Source organism: Somniosus microcephalus, chromosome 10, assembly GCF_052327205.1.
Source record: "Somniosus microcephalus isolate GS21.2 chromosome 10, FLI_Smic_1.0, whole genome shotgun sequence".
In the NCBI taxonomy this organism is placed as follows: Eukaryota; Metazoa; Chordata; class Chondrichthyes; order Squaliformes; family Somniosidae; genus Somniosus; species Somniosus microcephalus.
The window spans coordinates 236022307-236038140 of record NC_140996.1 but is presented as its reverse complement, the minus strand read 5'-3'; the positions used below and the strand labels follow the sequence as shown (position 1 = coordinate 236038140).

General features: G+C 54.0%; 1 protein-coding gene across 1 annotated transcript in view; it reads left to right on the top strand.

Annotated features, from left to right (window-relative positions):
* The window catches only part of LOC147112191 (cyclic nucleotide-gated channel alpha-4-like), a 53425-nt gene that overhangs the window by 31386 nt on the left and 6205 nt on the right, over nucleotides 1–15834 (top strand). The gene's annotated exons all lie outside the window — the stretch shown is intronic.

Below are 15834 nucleotides of genomic sequence, written 5' to 3'. Positions count from 1 at the left end.
CTCGACTCTTTCCACATACGTGGTCCAGTCCTCTATTGTATTATCAAAGGCAGTGATACAGCCAGTCTTCTGCATCTTGAAAATCTAAAATGGCGCCTCCCGCGCTTTGCCTTCTTCCCTGATTGAACAAAATGGCGCCTCCCACGCTTTGCCTTCTTCCCCCGCTGATTAAGATGGCGCCTCCCGCGCTTTTGCCTTCTTCCCTGCTGTTGCTAGCGCTGCTTTCCGCGGTTTCCGTTGCAACCTGCAGCTCCTCGCGGTTTCCTGCGCGTTTAATATTTCTTTCTTTATTATTTTCCCGTCGTGGAACAACCCTGTGGGACTCTTGCCTCCCTCTTCTCGGGTCTGTACGCAGCCCGGCTTCGTATCACCGGCCGCGCCCTGTGTGCTCCACCCTCTCTCTCTCCTCTTCCCGACAATGCTGCTCGGCCCCGTTGCAAGCCACCCGCTTGAGTTCGCGACCACTGCAGCCCAGGAAGGATCAGTGTACTACCTGCCACCAGCCCGATTAGCTGAAGCACCGTCGACAGGAACCAGGCCCCGCTTTCGACAGCTTCTCCAGCAATCTTCAACTCCGCTAACACAGGGGCGGATGCCCATGGTCGACGCCCGTTTCTACTGCTTCTTTCTTCCTTCTGGCCTCGACCTCTGCTCACTTCGCTGCAGGAATGGATCCCAGGAGGTGGTGCAGACTGTAGGTAAGTTCGAATCTGCTCGTCGCCAGTATTATGTCCGTGTATGATTGAGACACGGACAGCAGGAGTTGAACAAAACAAGTCTTTACTGAAAGGAGTCAATCGGGAAACTGAAACTACAGAGGCTCACTAGCGCCTTTTATACAGGGGTGGTCACTGCCGGTACTGCAGTCTGAGACCAGTTATTCTCTTAAAGGTACATACACAACATGGGCGACTGTCAAAGATCCTAACTGACGCGAAAGAAGTGTTCCAGCAAGGACTCGGAACACTAAAAGGCATGACAGCGACGATTAAAATTGAAGAAAATGTAAGTCCAAAATTTTTTAAGGCCAGACCAGTACCTTATGTGATCCGCCCAGCCATCGAAGCAGAGCTGGAGAGTCTGGAACGTTCAGGTGTACTGTCCAAGGTAGACTGGAGCGAGTGGGCTACACCCATCGTCCATGTGATGAAAAAGTCGTTGAGCAGCACGCCTGGGGAACCAAGGAAGGTTCGCATCTGTGGGGACTTTAAGGTAACAGTGAACCCGATCCTTCACACCGTACAATATCCACTTCCGCGGATTGAAGATATTTTCGCCTCGCTATCTGGAGGGAAACGCTTCACTAAGATTGATCTGGCCCAGGCGTATCTGCAAATGGAGGTAGAAGAAGCATCAAAAAAATACCTCACAATCAACACCCATAAAGGTCTCTACCAATACAACCGGCTGTTATTCGGGGTAGCATCAGCTCCGGCTATTTGGCAGAGGGCAATGGAACAAGTCCTGCAAGGGATCCCAGGGACCCAGTGTTATTTGGACGACATCCTGGTCATGGGCGAAAATGACAGTGATCACCTTGCCAACCTGGAGCAGGTGCTCACTAGATTGCAGGAATATGGGCTCCGAGCTAACCGCCCCAAATGCGAGTTTTTTAGAAAACAGATCTCATATTGTGGCCACGTTATCGATAAAGAGGGGTTACATAAGTCCCCAGAGAAGATTGAGGCAGTAGTCAAGGCTCCAGCACCGGAAAATGTGTCACAACTGCGGTCGTTCCTCGGGCTGGTAAACTACTACCATAAGTTCTTGCCAAATTTGTCTACAATACTACACCCACTGAACACCCTACTGCAAACTGGGGTGCCATGGAAGTGGAGTGACGAATGTAGACGAGCTTTCCAGAAGAGCAAAACACTAATCACATCGAAAGAGGTATTGGCCCATTACAACCCAGCGTTACCAATTCGGTTGTCATGTGATGCGTCACCCTACGGCATTGGAGCGGTGCTGTCGCACAAATTCTCGGACGGCTCAGAGAGGCCAATAGCCTTTGCATCACGATCACTAACCTCAGCCGAGCGTAACTACGCCCAGATTGACAGGGAGGCCCTCAGCCTAGTGTGGGGAGTGAAAAAGTTCAATCACTATCTGCACGGGCAGAAATTTACCTTGCTGACTGATCACCAGCCTCATGTCTCCATTTTTAATCCGAAGAAGGGCGTTCCGGTGATGACTGCGCAACGACTACAAAGATGGTCACTTTTTCTAGGGGCGCACCACTATGAGATTGAATATAAGGGCACGAAACAGCATGGAAATGCTGATGGGCTATCACGCCTGCCACTGCCTACTGCGGAGGAAGCACCAGCAGTGGATCCTGTCGAAATATTCCATTCGACTATAGTTGAATACCTACCGGTAACTAATGCTTGTATCGAAAAGGAAACCTGAAATGACCCGACACTGTCTCGGGTATATGATTTGACGGTGAAGGGATGGCCAGCACATGGCGACTCACTGTTGCCAGCATTCTCGACAAGGAGAGAACAGCTGTCAGTGTGCCGGGGGACCTTGATGTGTGGATCCCGAGTGGTAATTCCACCCAAGTTAAGGGATAGAGTGCTCAATGAGCTTCATGAGGGTCATCTGGGAGGGGTAAAAATGAAAAGCCTAGCCAGGGCTTATGTGTGGTGGCCGGGAATTGATAAACAAATCGAGGACCTGACCAAGAGCTGCTCAGGATGCCAGAAAGTCCAAAATGCACCACCACAGGCCCCTCTACACCCATGGGATTGGCCCTCATCTCCATGGCAACGGGTGCATATTGATTTTGCTGTTCCATTCATGGACTCAATGTATTTAATAGCCATGGATGCGCACTCGAAATGGCCTGAGGTCATCAAAATGTCCTCCACCACCACGGAGAAAACTATTGCAGTCCTACGGACCATTTTTGCCAGGAATGGCTTGCCAGAACAGATTTGCTCCGACAACGGACCACAGTTTGTGTCCAAAGAGTTCCGGAGGTTCTTGAAAAAGAATGGGGTAAGGCATTACACATCCGCCCCGTATCATCCAGCCAGAAATGGATTGGCTGAGAGGTTCGTACAAACCTTTAAGAAGGCAATAAAGGCTATGTACAATGACAACATTCCGCTGCAGCACAAGGTGGACAATTTCCTGTTCGCCTACCGGAATGCGACACATGCAGTCATCAACCAGGCCCCAGCCATGATGTTCTTTAACCGAAGGTTAAGATCTCGCCTGGATTTGCTCAGACCAAACGTACGAAGAGATGTTGAGAGTAAGCAATTCTAGCGCATCCATGAGAAGCCAACAAGGAGCTTCAATGTAGGGCAACCAGTCTTGGCCCGCGACTACCGAACAGAAAAATGGCAGCCAGGAACAATATGCACACGGCAGGGCCCACTAATGTACACAGTGGACGTTGGGGAGAGCATCGTGAGACGCCATGCTGACCAGATCCTAGAGTCACAGGAACAAGTCAACCCCATGCCTCGCCCATACGTACCTGGTGATGAACCTGATGTACAGGTTGCATCTACCCCAGAAACAGTAGCATCGGAAGCTGATGAACCAACCGACGACAGGGGGCCAGAATCGCCTCCGCACCAAGAGCAAGACACTCGGGAAAGGCACTATCCAGAAAGGATCAGGAAGCCTCCCCAAAGACTGAATATATAAATAGACTATTTTCAGCTAATTTGCATGTTAAATGAGTGTTATGGTACTGTTAATCTAAAAGGGGAGGAATTGTAATGTATATACCTTTAAGGGGGGAACTATGTTTTACAGCTCATGTATACTGCAGTACCGGCAGTGACCACAACTGTATATAGCACTGAGTAGTAATCTGTACAGATCAGTTGCAGTGTGAGCCACGTTGAGTAAACACCTGTTGTACCGTTCTCCGCAGTCTGTGTCTTATTATACATGGACGCAACAGCCCTGTGTTAACTTGATGCCATGTTCTTAGTTAATAAAAGCCTGTTGAGATACCACGGCAAACGTGGGAGTCGAGACCAGAGTTGGTGAAACACAACTGCTTTAATCAACCTCATGGCAAAGAGAAACTGCAAAAGCCCACGCAACCACTTAACCACTCCCCAGACAGGAAGTGCTCCCGGCAGCCTGTCCCTGCGGGAAACAAGTTGCTGGAGGAAAGGGCCCCCGGCTGGGGGCGTCTGCTTAAACTGTCCGTGCCGTCGTGAGCGGATTATGTCCAGTGGTGGCGTTTCGCCACAGAGCTCCCCCCAGAATCCGCTTAGGAGGAGTGGACAAGTCGTGACGGTGGTCTAATGGTTCTGCCGGAGCGGCTCTGAATGGTCGCCGGTCTAGTTGGTGGGGCCGGGCGGTTCGCCGCCGGCTGTGCTGGCTTGCTGGTGGGACGGCCTCTAGTTGGAGGTCGGGCCACGGGGACCTGTTCCCCTGGTTCTGTGTGTGCTGGTTTGAGCCGGTCGATGGAGACTGTGTCGACCCTGTCGCCGAGTCGCAGCTTGAAGACCTTGTCCCCGGTTTGTAGTACCTCGTACGGTCCGTCGTACAGGGGTCGCAGGGGTCCGCGGTGCGCATCGTGTCGCACGAAGACGAAGCGTGCCTGCTGTAAGTTTGGCGGGACGTGACGTGCGAGTTCGCCGTGTCGGTTGACCGGAAGTGGGGCGAACTGTTGAGCGGAAGAGAAAGAGTTGAGCCGCTGCTGTTCGGCCAACCAAGGCGTGGTAGCCTCCGGGAGGAATTCGCCTGGTACGCGCAGCGGTTGTCCGTAGACTAACTCCGCTGCCGAGGACTGGAGGTCTTCCTTGACCACGGTGCATAGGCCTAGTAGCACCCACGGTAGGCGGTCAGTCCAGGTACTGTCCTGCAGGCTGGCGCGGAGTGAGGCCTTGAGTGACCTGTGGAAGCGTTCACACAGCCCATTGGCCTGCGGGTGGTACGCCGTGGTTCGGTGGAGCGTCACCCCGAGGTTGCGTGCTGTGGCCGTCCAGAGTTCGGAGGTGAACTGGGCGCCTCTGTCGGAGGTTATGTCGGCTGGTACGCCGAACCTTGCGACCCAGGTGTTAACGAACGCCCTGGCGATGTCGGCTGTGGTGGTGGAGGTCAGCGGCACTGCCTCAGGCCAGCGTGTGTAGCGGTCGACCATCGTGAGGAGATAAGTTTGGCCTTGCGATGGCGGCAGAGGACCGACGATGTCGATGTGTACGTGGTCGAAGCGGCGGCTGGGTACCTCGAAGTCTCCCAGGGGTGCTTTTGTGTGCAGCTGTACCTTAGCCCGTTGGCAGGCGAGGCAGGAGGTGGCCCAAGTCCGAACATCTTTGCTGAGGCCGCGCCAGACGAAGCGCTGGGAGAGGAGTTTGATGGATGCGCGGGAACCCGGATGGGAGAGCCCATGTAGCGCATCGAAGATGCGGCGGCGCCAGGTTGCAGGGACGACCGGCCTGGGTTGGCCGAGTGAGACGTCGCAAGTGACTGCCGTGGCTTCGGGCCCATGCGCGACCTTGGCTAGGCGTAGCCCTGGCAGGCTGGTAGCCGCCGAGAGGAGGTCTGGGTCCGTGAGCTGGGCCGCTGCTAGTTGCGCGTAGTCGACCGCGAGGTGATTCGCGCAGATGGCGGGACGGGAAAGGCAGTCGGCGACAACATTGTCTCTACCGGAGACGTGCTAGATGTCCGTAGTAAACTCGGACACGGCCGCGAGCTGGCGTTGCTGCCTAGCGGACCAGGGTTCGGTGTGCTTGGCCATCGCGTATGTGAGCAGTTTGTGGTCCACGTACGCGGTGAAGGGGCGGCCCTCCAGGAGGAACCTGAAGTGGCGGACCGACAGGTGGAGCGCGAGGAGCTCGCGGTCGAAAGTAGAATATTTGACCTCCGGGGGGCGCAGTTGGCGGCTGTAGCAGGCAAGTGGCTGCCACGCGCCATTGATCCACTGCTCGAACACGGCTCCAACCGCATGGTCGGAGGCGTCGGTGGTGAGCGCGACCCGGGCATCGGCCCTCGGGTGCGCGAGCAGGGTGGCGTCGGCGAGCGCGTTTTTGGTGGCGTCGAAGGCGGCTGACGTGTCAGTGGTCCAGGCTACGGCCATCTTGCCGGATTTACCTCGGAGGGAGTCGTATAGGGGCTTCATGAGGGCTGCAGCTCTGGGGATGAACCTGTTGTAGAAGTTCACCATCCCGAGGAACTCCTGGAGGCCCTTGATGGTTTTGGGGCGGGGGAATTGCTGGACGGCCTGCACCTTGTTGGGCAGGGGGACGGCCTCAGCAGGGGTGATGTGGTGACCGAGAAATTCGATCTCGGCTAGGCCGAATTGGCACTTCGCCGGGCTGAGGATGAGCCCGTGTTGGGCTAGGCGCCCGAACAGGATGCGAATGTGTTCGAGGTGTTCCTGTTGGGAGGAGCTGGCCACGAGAATGTCGTCTAGATAGATGAATAGGAAGTTCAGGTCCCGGAGGGCTGAGTCCATAAGGCGCTGGAAAGCCTGGGCTGCATTCTTGAGGCCGAAGGACATCCTCAGGAACTCGAACAGGCCGAATGGGGTGATGACGGCCGTTTTGGGGATGTCCGCGGGGTGTACGGGGACTTGGTGGTAACCGCGCACCGGGTCGACCTTGGAAAAGACGGTTCGTCCGGCCAGTCGGGCTGAGAAGTCCTGGATGTGCGGCACCGGGTATCGGTCGGGGGTGGTGGCGTCGTTGAGGCGGCGGTAGTCCCCGCAGGGGCGACAGCCTCCGCCGGGCTTGGGGGCGATGTGGAGGGGCGAGGCCCAAGGGCTGCTGGAGCGGCGGATGATGCCGAGTTGCTCCATGGTGGTGAACTCGGCCCGCGTGATTTCCAGCTTGGCCGGGTTGAGTCTGCGGGCGTGGGCAGAAACCGGGGGGCCGGTGGTGGGGATATAGTGCTCCACACCGTGTTTGGCGGCTTTGGCCGAAAAGGTCGGGTTAGTGAGGGCGGAAAACTCGGCTAGAAGTGCCGAGTAGTCGTCCGTGGCTCTGGCGAGGCAGTAGGTCATCAGGCCGGCCGAATGGGCCGGGGTGAATGCGCCAGGGATGGGGGCCATAGTATTGAAGTCGACGAGGCGGTGCCTCGGAATGTCGACAAGGAGGCCGTGGGCGCGTAGGAAGTCAGCGCCAATGAGTGGGCAGAGGACCCTGGCTGTGAGGAACTCCCAGCGGTAGCGGCGGCCTGCGAGGTCGAGCGTGACCATGCGGGTGCCGTATGTGCGGATGTCAGAGCCATTGGCTGCGGCCAGCGTGATACCCCGTGCGCCGCGTTGGATTTCGAGGGCGGAGGCGGGGGTGATGCTGTGCTGGGCCCCTGTGTCGCACAGAAAGCGGCGGTTGGTGCTGTCATCGGTGACGTACAGTAGAGGCCCCTTTTGCCCCGCGGCCATCGTGGGGGCCGGTGCGGGGGGGGTTTGAAAGTGCACGGTGGCGTGCAGCGTTGGGCCCTAGTGCCAAAACGGGTGTGGTAGTAGCAGTGACCCGGAGTGGTAGGGCGGTCGGGCCTAGTGGGCCGGGAAGACCGCGTGGCCGTTGCCGTGAGATCGGGTGCGACGTCGCGGGCGGTCTGCGCAGAGAGCAGCCGGTCAGCCTTTGCAGCTATCTCATTCAGGTCCGTGGAGCCAGGCTCCACAATGAGCGGGCGGATGCTGGCGGGGAGCTGCCGAATGAAAAGCCTGCGAAAGAGGGCGCCGGGGTTTTTGTCGTCCGAGAGGGACAGCATGTGGGAAAGCAGATCTGACGGTGAAGCGTCACCAAGGCCGGGGAGGTCGAGGAGTTGGCAGTTGCGCTGGTAAGAGGACGCTTGAAATTTTTTAAGGAGCGCGGCCTTCAGATGTTCGTACTTGCCTTCCACTGGTGGATCCTGCAGCGCTGCCCAAACCTTGGGGACTGTGGCGTAGGTGAGAGAGGCAACGAGGTAGTCGTACTTCGTGGCGTCGACTGTAATGTTTTTCAGCCGGAATCTGGACTCGGCTTGAACGAGCCAGGCCTCGGCCAGGTTCTCCCAAAAGTCCGGTAGTTTAACCGTGACTGCGTTTGTATCCGCCATGCTAGCATAGGATTCGTCCTGAGCGTTGGGGTCACCAGTGTTGAGATACCGCGGCAAACGTGGGAGTCGAGACCAGAGTTGGTGAAACACAACTGCTTTAATCAACCTCATGGCGAAGAGAAACTGGAAAAGCCCACGCAACCACTTAAATACTTCCCAGACAGGAAGTGCTCCCGGCAGCCTGTCCCTGCGGGAAACAAGTTGCTGGAGGAAAGGGCCCCCGGCTGGGGGCGTCTGCTTAAACTGTCCGTGCTGCCGTGAGCGGATTATGTCCAGTGGTGGCGTGTCGCCACAAGCCTTTAGTTTTAAACTTTAACCTCTTGGATTCAAGCAGTTATTTGGCACATCAATTTTATTAAGTAACAACTTTTGGAAGATGGATCGATTTTTGAAACCAGAGCGTCTGGATATCGATCCCCATTCGGCAGATGCGTCGAAGAAATTTACGCATTGGCTTCGATGTTTTGAACACTTCATCGCATCGGTCGATTCGATGGTTAACAAGTTGGGTCTTCTAACCAACTTGGTAAGTCATCAAACTTACTTGATAATTGAAGATATTACTACATATGAAGAGGCCCTCGCAGCCCTTAAGGCCCAGTACATTAAGTCGGTTAACGAAGTATACGCCAGGTATCTTTTGTCTACTCGCAGGCAATTACCCGAGGAATCTCTGGACGATTTCCTGCAGGACCTTAAGGCTTTGGCTAAGGATTGCAACTACAAGGCTGTCTCTGCCATATTGTATCAGGAAGAGGCCATCCGCGATTCTTTCATATCTGGCCTCTGATCTAATTATATTAGACAGAGACTTCTCGAGAATGACTCGTTAGTTTTAAAAACGGTCGTCGCTACTGCCCGATCGTTAGATGTAGCCCAGAAGAATTTAGAAGTGTATGCATCAGCCCATGCGCCTTTCTCAGCCTTGTGTGTTCCGAGTATGGAGGCATCCATAACACCAATGGAGCCTCCACTCAATCCTATTGTTGCAGCTGTACCCCATGGGTCTAAGTGTTATTTTTGTGGCCAATCTAAACACCCCAGGCAACGATGCCCAGCCAGAGAGGCTACCTGTTTTAAATGTAAGAAACGGGGACGTTTAATAAAGTGTGTAAGGGTAATCCTGTACCCGATGTCTTTTCTGCTGCCGCCTATCGTTTTACTCTAGCCTCGGTTACGGTTGACCAGACCATACCGTGTTCCTTGTCGAAATCTATGATGGACATCAAGATTAATGGTCATCCTACTGGGTGTTTGATAGACTGTGGCAGTACTGAAAGTTTTATACACCCCAATCTTGTTAACTCCTGTTCATTGAAGGTGTATCCTACTCGAAGTGAAATCGTGATGGCGTCCAAGTCCCTTACTTCGGAGGTAACTGGATATTGTAAAGTCACATTGACCATTAAGGATACAGAGTATAAGGATTTTAAACTCCTCATATTACCTCAGTTGTGTGTGAACTTAATTTTAGGCTTGGACTTCCAGTGTCAGCATGAGAGCGTCACCCTTAAGTATGGTGGGTCCCAGCCTCCGCTCACAGTCTGCGGCCTTTCTACTTTAAAAATAAGTCCGCCTTCTTTGTTCGTGAACCTTGCTCCTAATTGTAGACCTATAGCGACTAAGAGTCGATGGTATAGTTCAGAAGATTAAAAATGTATAAAAGAGGAAGTGGAAAGGCTTCAACGGGAGGGAATCATCGAACACAGTAATAGCCCGTGGCATGCCCAGGTGGTGGTGGTTAAAACTAATGAAAAGAAAAGACTTGTGGTCGATTATAGCCGGACTATAAACTTGTATACCCAATTAGACGCCTATCCTTTGCCTCGTATTTCTGAGATGGTGAACCAGATAGCTCAGTACCGCGTGTTCTCCACCATTGATTTAAAGTCTGCCTACCATCAACTCCCCATCAAAATAGAAGACCGACCTTATACGGCCTTCGAAGCTAATGGGCGCCTGTACCAATTCCTTAGGGTGCCCTTTGGAGTGACGAATGGGATATCCGTCTTCCAACGGGAGATGGATCGTATGGTGGATGAATACGCGTTGGAAGCAACATTCCCGTACCTGGACAATGTTACTATCTGTGGGCGTGACCAATGGGAGCATGACCAAAATCTCGCAAAGTTCCTAGAGACTGCAAAGAGGTTAAACCTGACCTACAACAAAAACAAGTGTACCTTCAATACTACATGTTTGTGTATTCTTGGTTGCGTTGTGGAGAATGGGGTAATCGGGCCAGATCCTGAACGATTACGCCCACTTAAGGAATTACCTTTACCTCACACTGTAAAAGCTTTAAGAAGGTGTCTGGGATTCTTCTCGTACTATGCTCAGTGGGTGGCTAACTACTCAGATAAAGTCCGACCTCTTATTAAGTCAATATCTTTTCCGCTATCGGCGGAAGCTCAGGAGGCTTTCTTTAATATCAAACGGGACATTGAGAAGGCAGTGGTATGTGCCGTGGATGAGAAGACCCCTTTTCAAGTGGAAAGCGATGCATCTGATTTTGCGTTGGCAGCAACTCTTAACCAAGCTGGTAGACCAGTAGCTTTCTTCTCTCGTACATTGCAAGGACCAGAAGTTCGACATTCTTCAGTGGAAAAGGAGGCACAGGCGATTATCGAAGCAGTCAGGTATTGGAGACATTATCTCGCTGGCCAACGTTTTACGCTCATTATTGACCAGCGATCTGTGGCCTTTATGTTCAATACTAAGCAGAGAGGCAAGATCAAAAATGATAAGGTTTTAAGATGGCGAATAGAACTGTCAACATATGACTATGATATTCAGTGCAGGCCTGGAGTATTTAATGAGCCATCGGATGCTTTGTCACGAGGAGTATGTGCTAGTCTAGGTAAAGATAAGCATCAAAGTCTCCACGACGCACTCTGCCACCCTGGGGTTACCAGAATGAACCACTTCATTAAGTCCCACAATCTACCCTACTCTATTGAGGAGGTCCGGACAATGACCAGAACCTGTCGTATTTGTGCTGAATGCAAACCTCGCTTCTATAAGCCATCCAAGCCAGCTCGTCTTATTAAAGCAACTTGACCATTTGAGCGTTTGAGTCTCGATTTTAAAGGTCCCCTTCCATCGAGCGACCGTAATGTCTATTTTCTTAATATTATAGACGAGTATCCCCTGTCCGGATGTGACTAGTGCTGTTGTAATTAAATGCCTCTGCCAACTGTTTTCCTTGTTTGGAATGCCTAACTATATACATAGTGATAGGGGTTCTTCCTTTATGAGCGAAGAATTGCGACAGTTTTTGCTATCGAAAGGGATTGCAACGAGTAGAACTACCAGCTATAACCCTCGTGGTAATGGGCAGGTTGAGAAAGAAAATGCGACAGTGTGGAAGGCTATCGTACTGTCTCTGAAGTCGCGAGGCCTGCCGACCTCTCGCTGGCAGGATGTCCTGCCAGATGTGTTGCATTCCATAAGGTCTCTTTTGTGTACAGCGACGAATGCCACCCCTCATGAAAGGATGTTTAGTTTTCCAAGAAAAGCTACTTAGGGAGTATTGTTACCCACATGGTTGACGACCACGGGCCCTGTGTTGTTGCGCAGACATGTGAGAGGCCACAAGACTGATCCACTGGTGGAGGAAGTACAACTCCTCCATGCTAATCCCCAGTATGCGTACATTCAATATTCGGATGGGCGAGAGGATACGGTCTCTATTAAAGATCTTGCACCAGCTGGAGCTCGAAAAGAGTTCGACTCTGAGAGTAGAGTTTTCAATCGTGGTATTGGACCTTCAGAGACACAAACCCTCAGTGTGGAAAATACTGATGATTCTGGGAATTCGAATGAACCGGAGTTAGTACTCCGGGAGGAGCCTCAGCAAGAGTTACGTTGTTCCCAGAGGATTATCAGACCTCCTGACAGACTGAATCTATAGCAGGGGTTGAATGAGATGAAATAACTCTGTGTTCTGGCATTTGTATTGTTGTTGTTGTTGTTGTACTTGTTAATGTCTGGAATGTTCTACTGGTGTAACCACTAATGCTCCTCCCTAGCCCCGCCCCTCTGGCTCCTCCGGATTGGTGTGAGTCTTACTTATAAGAGCTGGGTCTTACTCATAAGGGCTGGGTCGGTGATGAATGATGGTTGCCCTGTGTTAACTTGTTGCCATGTTCTTACTTAATAAAAGCCTTTAGTTTTAAGCTTTAACCTCACGGATTCAGGCCGTTATTTGGCACATCACTGGGTGTGAGTTAGGACACGGGGGGTGATGGGTGAGGGGACTGGGTGTGAGTTAGGACACGGGGGGTGAGGGGTGAGGGGGACTGGGTGTGAGTTAGGACACGGGGGGTGAGGGGTGAGGGGGACTGGGTGTGAGTTAGGACACGGGGGGTGATGGGTGAGGGGACTGGGTGCGAGTTAGGACACGGGGGGTGATGGGTGAGGAGGACTGGGTGTGAGTTAGGACACGGGGGGTGAGGGGTGAGGGGACTGGGTGTGAGTTAGGACATGGGGGGTGATGGGTGAGGGGACTGGGTGCGAGTTAGGACACGGGGAGTGATGGGTGAGGGGGGACTGGCTGTGAGTTAGGACACGGGGGGTGATGGGTGAGGGGACTGGGTGTGAGTTAGGACACGGGGGGTGAGGGGTGAGGGGACTGGGTGTGAGTTAGGACACGGGCGTTGATGGGTGAGGGGACTGGGTGTGAGTTAGGACACGGGGGGTGATGGGTGAGGGGACTGGGTGTGAGCTAGGACACGGGGAGTGATGGGTGAGGGGACTGGGTGTGAGTTCGGACACGGGGGGTGAGGGGTGAGGGGACTGGGTGTGAGTTAGGACACGGGGGGTGAGGGGTGAGGGGACTGGGTGTGAGTTAGGACATGGGGGGTGATGGGTGAGGGGACTGGGTGTGAGTTAGGACACGGGGGGTGATGGGTGAGGGGGCTGGGTGTGAGTTAGGACACGGGGGGTGATGGGTGAGGGGACTGGGTGTGAGTTAGGACACAGGGGGTGATGGGTGAGGGGACTGGGTGTGAGTTAGGACACGGGGGGTGATGTGTGAGGGGACTGGGTGTGAGTTAGGACACGGGGGGTGAGGGGTGAGGGGACTGGGTGTGAGTTAGGACACGGGGGGGTGATGGGTGAGGGGGACTAGGTGTGAGTTAGGACACGGGGGGTGATGGGTGAGGGGACTGGGTGTGAGTCGGGACACGGGGGGTGATGGGTGAACGGGGACTGGGTGTGAGTTAGGACATGGGGGGTGATGGGTGAAGGGGGACTGGGTGTGAGTTAGGACATGGGAGGCGATGGGTGAGGGGGGACTGGGTGAAAGTTAGGACACGGGGGGGTGATGGGTGAGGGGGACTGGGTGTGAGTTAGGACACGGGGGGTGAGGGGGACTGGGTATGAGTTAGGACACAGGGGGTGAGGGGTGAGGGGGACTGGGTGTGAGTTAGGACACGGGGGGTGATGGGTGAAGGGGTGAGGGGTGAGTTAGGACACGGGGGGTGATGGGTGAGGGGTGAGGGATGAGTTAGGACACGGGTGGTGATGGGTGAGGGGGGACTGGGTGTGAGTTAGGACACGGGGGCTGATGGTTGAGGGGGATTGGGTGTGAGTTAGGACACGGGGTGAGGGGTGAGGGGTGAGGGGTGAGGGGTGAGTTCGGACACGGGGGGTGATGGGTGAGGGGTGAGGGGTGAGTTAGGACAGGGGGGGTGATGGGTGAGGGGACTGGGTGTGAGTTAGGACACGGGGGGTGATGGGTGAAGGGACTGCGTGTGATTTAGGACACGGGGGGTGATGGGTGCGGGGGACTGGGTGTAAGTTAGGACACGGGGGTTGAGGGGTGAGGGGTGAGGGGTGAGTTAGGACACGGGGGTGATGGGTGAGGGGACTGGTTGTGAGTTAGGACACAGGGGTGAGGGGTGAAGGGGTGAGGGGTGAGTTAGGACATGGTGGGTGAGGGGTGAGGGGTGAGGGGTGAGTTAGGACACGGGGGGTGATGGGTGAAGGGGGACTGGGTGTGAGTTAGGACACGGGGGGTGAGGGGACTGGTTGTGAGTTAGGACACGGGGGGATGATGGGTGAGGGGTGAGGGGTGAGTTAGGACACGGTGGGTGAGGGGTGAGGGGTGAGTTAGGACACGGGGGGTGAGGGGTGAGGGGTGTGGGGTGAGTTAGGACACGGGGGTGAGGGGTGAGGTGTGAATTAGGACACGGGGGGTGAGGGGTGAGGGGACTGGGTGTGAGTTAGGACACGGGGGGTGAGGGGTGAAGGGTGACGGGTGAGTTAGGACACGGGGGGTGAGGGGTGAGGGGTGAGTTAGGACACGGGGGGTGAGGGGTGAGGGGTGAGGGGTGAGTTAGGACACGGGGGTGAGGGCTGAGGGGACTGGGTGCGAGTTAGGACACGGGGGGTGAGGGGTGAGGGGTGAGGGGTGAGTTAGGACACGGGGTGTGAGGGGTGAGGGGACTGGGTGTGAGTTAGGACACGGGGGGTGAGGGGTGAGGGGTGAGGGGTGAGGGGTGAGTTAGGACACGGGGAGTGAGGGGTGAGGGGTGAGGGGTGAGTTAGGACACGGGGGGTGAGGGGTGAGGGGTGAGGGGTGAGTTAGGACACGGGGGTGAGGGGTGAAACATAGAAACATAGAAACATAGAGATAGGAACAGGAGTAGGCCATTCGGCCCTTCGAGCCTGCTCCGCCATTCAATGAGATCATGGCTGATCTTCGTCTGAGATCATAGCTGATCTTACCAGTTCAGTACCCCGTCCCCGCCTTTTCTCCGTAACCCTTAATCCCCTTAGCCTTCAGAAATATATCCAATTCTCTCTTGAAAATATTTATTGAATTAGCCTTCACAGCCCTCTGTGGCAGGGAATTCCACAGGCTCACCACTCTTTGAGTGAAGAAATTCTTCCTCATCTCTGTTTTAAATGATTTGCCCGCTATTTTTAGACTGTGGCCCCTGGTTCTGTGCTCCCCGGCCATTGGAAACATTCTCTCTGAATTCAGCCTGTCCAGGCCTGCCATAATTTTATATGTTTCGATGAGATCCCCTCTCAATCTTCTAAACTCCAGTGAGTACAAGCCCAAACTATTTAATCTCTCTTTGTAGGTCATTCCCGCCATTCCAGGTATCAGCCTGGTGAATCGCCGTTGCACTCTTTCCATGGCAAGAACATCCTTCCGCAGATGGGGCGACCAAAACTGTACACAATACTCCAGATGCGGTCTCACCAGCACCTTGTACAGCTGTAGTAAGGTATCCCTATTCCTATACTCGAACCCCCTTGATATGAAGGCCAACATACCATTTGCCTTCTTAATCGCCTGCTGCACCTGCATGCTCTCCTTCAGTGACTGGTGCACAAGAACACCCAGGTCCCTCTGCACTTCCCCATCTCCCAATCTATTGCCATTTAGATAATAATCTACCCTCCTGTTTTTACCCCCAAAGTGGATAACCTCGCATTTATCCACATTATAGTGCATCTGCCACGTATCCGCCCATTCCCCCAACCTGTCCAAATCGCACTGTAGCCTCCTGACATCCTCATCAGAGCCCACCCCTCCTCCTAGTTTAGTGTCGTCAGCGAATTTGGAAATATTGCATCCAATTCCCTGATCCAGATCATTTATATATATTGTGAACAGCTGGGGTCCCAGGACAGATCCTTGCGGCACCCCGCTGGTCACTGCCTGCCACTCCGAAAACGAGCCGTTTATTCCAACTCTCTGTTTTCTATCCGCCAGCCAGTTCTCTATCCACGTTAATACTTTGCCCCCAATCCCATGAGCCTTAATTTTGCATGATAATCTTTTGTGTGGAACCT